Here is a 7,261-nt window from a genome sequence, read left to right on the forward strand (position 1 = left end):
TAGTGGGAGGTGGACAGAAATGTCACTTACTATATACCGCCTTACATGTGATAGAGTCGAGGAAGGTACAAGGTGCTGTGGGAGTCCAGACAAAAGACCAAAAACACTTGCCTGGTGTGTTTGCACACAAAGAAGGAGCCATATAATACCTCATTTAGTTTCTTGTCCTGGCACACTTCCACTCCTCATCTCTAGAGCCATTTGACCACAATCACTGGTCAGGGATAATTTAAAGAATCTTGATTTGGTAGCTGAGAGGAGTATAAAGTCAACCTTCCTTTTTGTCCTCAATATCTCTACCTAGTTTCTTAATTTGTTTTTTGACCCATTTCCTCTTGTCCCCCAGTTTCATTGTCCTAAATCTCTTTTCTACTTTTATACCTGATGTGCTTTCACAGATCTCTTGAATCCTTCTTGGCCAAAGCCCAGACTTTTGGGCAAATCCTTAGTCTCTTTCCTTTGTACCTGCCTTGGGAGAAGGGAAAAGTGTGTTACCATGTGCACCATTCTTTCAGTTAGGCAGGTTGATCATCTAATTTCAGCCTTACGTTGTTTCCGTTTTATAAATGAGGCCAAGGGAAGTTGAGGAATTCGCCCATATTCACACATCTAGAAAAGAAAAAGGTAGGATTTTCAATGTAGATCCAATATTCAGAATACTGACCCATATTTAAATGCTCCCAGATGACTAAGTACCTGGAAAACATTCAGTCACAAAGCTTTTCTATTCGAGGTCTCCCAGAAGAGGAGAAAAGTAACTAAAAGACTGCTTTGTAATTTTATAATCTCTCCATGTTTCCTATCAAAGATTTTGTTCCCTCTATGTACCCCAAGACCCATAAGACACTTAGGCCTCTCCTCCAGGATGTATAAGTATATGCATTTCTTGTGACTGTAAATGTAGAAGTAGCATTCCTGAGTTACAAAAAAGGCATGTGTGTGTGTGTATTTATATATACATACATAAAATATCATCAAGTAGTTTTTCAAAGCGATTGTGCCAATTTACATTTCTACCAACAGCTAATTATTCTCATCAGCATTTGCTATTGTCAGTCATTTGGGTTTGAGCCATTCTTGTGAGTTTGTAGTAGAATCTCATTGAGGTATTAATTGCATCTACCTGATTATTGATGAGGTTGAGCACGTGATTTAATGAGTGTAATGTCTGAAATAGATTTTCTTGAAGCCATCTTCTCCCAGATTCAGAAGTCCAAAGCTATACAGTTCTCCTTTTTGCGCAGCTTTAGCTGCATCACAAGTTTTTGATTTGTCTTATTTTTATAATCGCTCTGTTCAAAATTTTTTCTAGCTTCTATTGTGATTCCTTTTGTGAAACTGTAGATTTATTTAGAAGTGTATTTTAAAATTTCCAACTGTAATTTTCTGAATATTGTTTTGTTATTGATTTCTAGCTTAATTTGACTGTGGTGTCAAAATACTCCACGAGATTTCAGTCCTTCGACATTCATTGAGGCTGGCTTTAAGGCTCAGAACTTTATAATTGTGGTGCATAAAATAAATGAGTATTCTTCACATCTTGGGTGTGGTGTTTTTACAGGCCAGTTAAATCAATTTTATAAATGTATATATACTCCTGTAAATATGAACTGACTTTTGTCTGGCCTATCGGATCTCAGAGAGGTTAATAAAATTTGAAGCTATGCATTTTAGTTACATACAAGTTTAGAACTCTTGCATCTTTTTTTAAATTCATTTTGAGAGAGAGAGACAGAGAAAAAGAGAGAGAATGAGTGGGAGAGGGTCAGAGAGAGAGGGAGAAACAAAATCTGAGCTATCAGCACAGAGCCTAACATAGGGCTCAAACCCATGAACTGTGAGATCATGACCTGAGCTGAAGTCAGGTGCTTAACTGATTGAGCCACTCAGGCACCCTTATCATTATTATTGAGAGAGAGAGAGAGCGAGCGAGAGCTAGCATTAGCAGTGGAGAGAGGCAGAGGGAGAGAGGGAGAGAATCCCAAGGAGGCTCCATGCTCAATGTGGAGCCCGATGGAGAGCAAGACGTGGGGCATGATCCTATGACCCTGGGATCTAACTCTGAATTCTACAGAATTATATATTATATATAACAATATTATACAATAATACATATAATGTATATTATATATAACATATGATAATGTTAAATATCATAATATAATATACATATATATAAAAGAACTGTTCCAACAAACCAAAACCAGGAGAATTTATCCCCAAAGATCTGAACTAATATATATAGCCTTTAGGCAAAAGGAAATGATTCCAGATAAAAGCTCAGAAATGTAAGAAGGAATGATAAATACAAATGAATATTGAAAATATAAAGCAATACAAATTAATGTCTCGTGGGGAGTTATATAGAGAATTATAATACAGCACGAGAGAATTAAGTCAGGAGGGAAATAATAGGGTTATGTTTTAAGGTCCATGCATTGTCCACAAAGAGGGAAAAGACCCAATTAACACTGAATTTTTATAAGTTAAATGCACATATTGCAATACCTAATGCAATCATTATGAGAATTTATAGGATTGGAATAACATAACATTTTAAATGTTTTTTTTTTTATTTATTTCTAGGAGGTAGAGAGAGAGAGACAGAGACAGCGTGAGCAAGGGAGGGTCAGAGAGAGAGGGAGTCACAGACTGAAACAGGCTCCAGGCTCTGAGCTGGCAGTCAGCGCAGAGCCCGACGCGGGGCTCGAACCCACGAACCGCAAGATCACGACCTAAGCGAAAGTCGGACGCTTAACCGACTAAGCCACCCAGGCGCCCCGGATTGGAATAGCATTTTAAAGTCCTCAATCAATGCAATGAAAACAAGAACTGAAAGAAATGAAATCTAGAACAAGCAGTACAAATTGAAGAGCTGAGCAAGATGGAAGATTTAAATTTTTAAAAACCAGAAATTAGATTACATGCAAATGTTTAAATTCCCTGTTTAAAAGACAAGGATTATTTTACAGAATTACACTGAATTGCATGCACTATTGACAAAAGACAAATCTAAAACATAAGATTTCTCAAGGATATGAAGATATCAATATTAGACAAACAAAAGCATTAACTGAGGTGTTTGAGTGGCTCAGCTGAGCATCCGACTCTTGATTCCTTTCTTTTATTATTTTTATTATTATCTTATTGTTTTGACACTCTTATCCCATTGTCTTTGTCTCCCAGTGTTGCTGTTGAGAAATTAGCTGCCAGTCTCTCACTCCTTTGATGGCAGTCTGGTTTTTTCCCTCTGGCTGCTTTTAAGATATCTTCCTTGTCTATAATCTTTGGCAATTTTACTAGAAAGTGCCAAGAATTTCCTTTATTTAACCAGTTTTGAGCTTCTTGGATCTGTCAATTGATGTAATTAATCAGTTTTGGAAAAGTCTCAATTATTCACTATTAAAGTTGTATTTCTGTTCCATAATTTCCATGCTCACCTTCTAACATTTCATCTAAACATACATTAAAGCTTTTCATGGGAGGTGCTTGGGTAGCTCAGTCAGTTAAGCATCCAACTTGATTTACGCTCAGGTCATAATCTCACAGTTCATGAGATCAAGCCTTGTGTTGGGGGAGTGGGGTCGGGGGAGAATCCCCTTCTTGGGATTCGTTCTCTCCCTCTCTGCGTCTCCCCTGCTCATGCTCTCTCTCTCTCAAAATAAATAAACCTAAAAACACTTTTCATAGTCCTTATATGTCAGTGCCACAGTCTGAGAAAAGGTAAATACAAAAATTGAGAATAACCATTTTGAGGCTTTTATAGCACCTGGCAGACTGATTTTATGCCAAGAACCTAATAAAAATTTGGGCTTATATCTGATATGTCTTTTTCTTATTTCGTTGTTCTACTGATTTACTTAAATAATATTTTGATTTTACAGAACTATCAGTTCTATGACATTTTGGATATTTAAAATAATTCATTCAGAAAGTGCTTTTCTGTGTCTCTTATACTCTCTTCTAATTTTTCCTCTCCATGCTTCCTTCTGGATACTTTCTTCGATATTACAAATTCTCTCTTTTTCTATGTGTAACTGACTATTAAATCTATTCATATGTAGATTTAATATATTCTATATGTATCTTAATTGTTTATTACTTTTTAGTTCTAGCATTTTCAGTGGCTCTTTAAAATTTTTTTTTATTTTGGGGCACCTGGGTGGCTCAGTTGGTTAAGCAACCAACTTTGGCGCAGGTCATGATCTCACGGCTTGTGGGTTCAAGCCCCACGTGGGACTCTGTGCTGACAGCTAGCTCAGAGCCTGGAGCCTGTTTCAGATTCTGTGTCTCCCTCTCTCTCTGACCGTCACCTGCTCATGATGTGTCTCTCTCTGTCTCTCAGAAATAAATAAATAAAAATATTGTTTTAAATTTTAAAAATTTTTTATTTTCATTTTTTCTTTTTTTGTTTTAGAGAGATAGGGAGAGGGTGCATGTGAATGGGGGAAGAGAAGGAGAGAGAGAGAGAGAGAAAGAGAGAGAGAGAAAGGGAGAGAATCTTAAGCAGGCTCCATGCTCAGCACAGAGTCTGACATGGGGCTTGACTCCACAGCCCTGGGATCATGACCCTGAACTAAAATCATTAGATGCTCAACTGACTGAGCCACCGAGGTGGCCCTTTAGTGGCTCTTTTTAAAAAACAGTTTTCAGTTCTCTGCTAAATTTTCAAGGTTGAGGGGCTCCTGGGTAGCTCAGTCAGTTAAGCATCCAAATTTGGTTCAGGTCATGATCTTGCACTTTGTGACTCCCCTATCAAGCTCTGTGCTGACAACTCAGGGTCTGGAGCCTGCTTCAGATTCTCTGTCTCTCTTTCTCCCTGTTCCTCCTCTGCTTCTGTCTCTCTTTCTCTCTCAAAAATAAATAAGCACTTAAAAATGTAAAAAAAAAAAATGAAACTTTTGAGGTTGAATTTAATCTCTTTCAACAAATTAATTATAGCTTTTTAAAGTATGTAAAAAGTCTAATATCTGGGTCTCTGCACTTTAAGGCTGTGTTTTCTTACTTTTTATTCATAATGTTTGCCTCCTTGCTTTTCTGTTTTTGTTTTGCTTTTTGTTTCATTTTGTTTTGTTTTGCTGTGTGTATATATGTGTTCAGATATTTTCCGTGTGAAGGAAAGGGATTTTCACTCCTCCTTACTCCTTTGGGTATCCCTACATCCTTGGTTGCCTCATAAGAAAACATGTGAAGTAATAAATACTTGCTGTTTGTTTGTCTTAAATGCTTGCCATTTTAAGCTGCTTAGTTTATAGTCATTTGTTGCTCAGTAATAGATAACTAACTAGCATACCTGGTTTGAATACCAGCACTGCCCTTTATTGGCTTTGTATCCTTGGACATAGGACTTCACCTTTTGAAGCCCATTTTCTTTTTCTTTAATGGTGATAATATCTACTTACAGTGCTATTGAAGCCCAGTCTCTGTTATATAGTAAATTCTTAATAAATAACTATTTTTATTACATTTATTATTAAGTAAAGTGAATGCTTAAACACAAAGAAAGCTATAGAGCCACTATAAAAAGTAAGCACACAAACTTGCAAAGAATAGCCACCTTGGGCCCTTAAGTGTAGAGCCAAGCTTTATTTGCTTTCCTAGACCCCAAGAACATGATTTTGTCAGAATCCACATAATGAGGATCATAAATTGTCCAGAAAAGGTCAGAACAAAATCAATGTGTACTGTTTTTTCCATTTTTTATTTTACACAGGAATCATCTGAAAATATATAATATACATTTACTTGTTTTCTTTAACAGTGTGTTTGTACTTATGGAAGTTTCAGCAATCTAGAAAGTTCTTTTCTCTGGAGCAGTGGTTCTCAAACCATCATGCATGAAAATCACTTGGAGGGCTTACTGAACATAAAATGCTGGACTCCACTCACAGAGTTTTTGATTCAGCAAGTTTGTGTTGGGGCCTAAGACTTTGCATTCGTAATGAATTTCTAGAGTGATGCAAATATTGTCGGTCTGGGGCCACGTTTTGAGGACCTCTGCTTTGGGACATCTTTGTGCCTGATAAAGGAAGCATTATGGTTTTAAAGAGCAAGGAGTAATATTTAGACAAAATGTGGAATAAAAAAAAATCCAATTTTTTTATCAGGATATACAAGGCCCTGCATGATGGAGTCCATCTATCTCACCTCCTTTATTTCTAGCTCACCTACTTTGTTTCTTAGTTCCACATGGCCTTCATTCTGTTCCTCAAAGACATCAAGCCCATTTCTGTCTCAAGGTTGCACTTGCTGTTCCCTCTGCCTGAGGCTCTTCTCTCCCATATTATGGCTCTCTCTTTGTCATCGCTGAAAGCCCAACTCTAAATGTCACGTTTTTTCTTTTTTTAATGTTTTATTTATTTCTGAGAGACAGAGAGAGAGAGAGGCAGCGTGAGCAGGGGAGGGACAGAGAGAGAGGGAGACACAGAATCCGAAACAGGTTCCAGGCTCTGAGCTAGCTGTCAGCACAGAGCCCGACGTGGGGCTTGAACCCACGAGCCGTGAGATCATGACCTGAGCTGAAGTTGGACTCTTAACCAACTGAGCCACCCAGGTGCCCCTAAATGTCACCTTTCTAGAGAGGTGTTGTCTACCTGGAAAGAGCCATTCTCTATCACACTTGCTGCTCTCCTAAGTTCTTGTTTTCATGTCATTCATTGTGATCTCAAATTGCCTTATTGTTTGCTTTTTCAAAAATTCCAATATAGCAGAAGATTGTCTCTTAGGTTCTTTGCTACCTTCAGCCTGGAATGGGGCCTGATACCTGATATGTTACAGGTGTCTACAAGATATCTGTTCATTGGTGAGATCAATGTTTGGCATGGGTCTTTTACTTTATAACCTAGTTTCTGAGAGGAAGTGAAGAACCCGGGGAATATGGACTATGGTCCCTCCCTAACCTGCTTTCCTACATGTTACAGCTGCCAGGATTCTTCTGGGCTTGTAATATGAAAAGAAAGGGGTTTGTACTTTTCTCTCCCCTGTGCTGTCTTCTGTACCCTTGGTTGCCGCGTAAGAAGGCAAGATGGTAATTTGGGCAATACTTGTCATTCTCAGTGATTCCGGAATTTGCTAAATGGGTCACTTTTTCATCCATCCAGAGCACTCCTAACTTGTATAAGTGATTGTCTTCTGGATGGCTGGCATCTGCCAAGTTGTCTCCAGCTAAGATGAAGGAAGGGAGCTGCTTCCCTACTTTTGTTGGGTACCAGGTGGGCTCTGGATGTAGTTGTTCCCCTCAGGTAGCCCTAGCCATCTGGGA

Source organism: Crocuta crocuta, unplaced genomic scaffold (assembly GCF_008692635.1).
Source record: "Crocuta crocuta isolate KB4526 unplaced genomic scaffold, BGI_CrCroc_1.0 scaffold223, whole genome shotgun sequence".
In the NCBI taxonomy this organism is placed as follows: domain Eukaryota; kingdom Metazoa; phylum Chordata; class Mammalia; order Carnivora; family Hyaenidae; genus Crocuta; species Crocuta crocuta.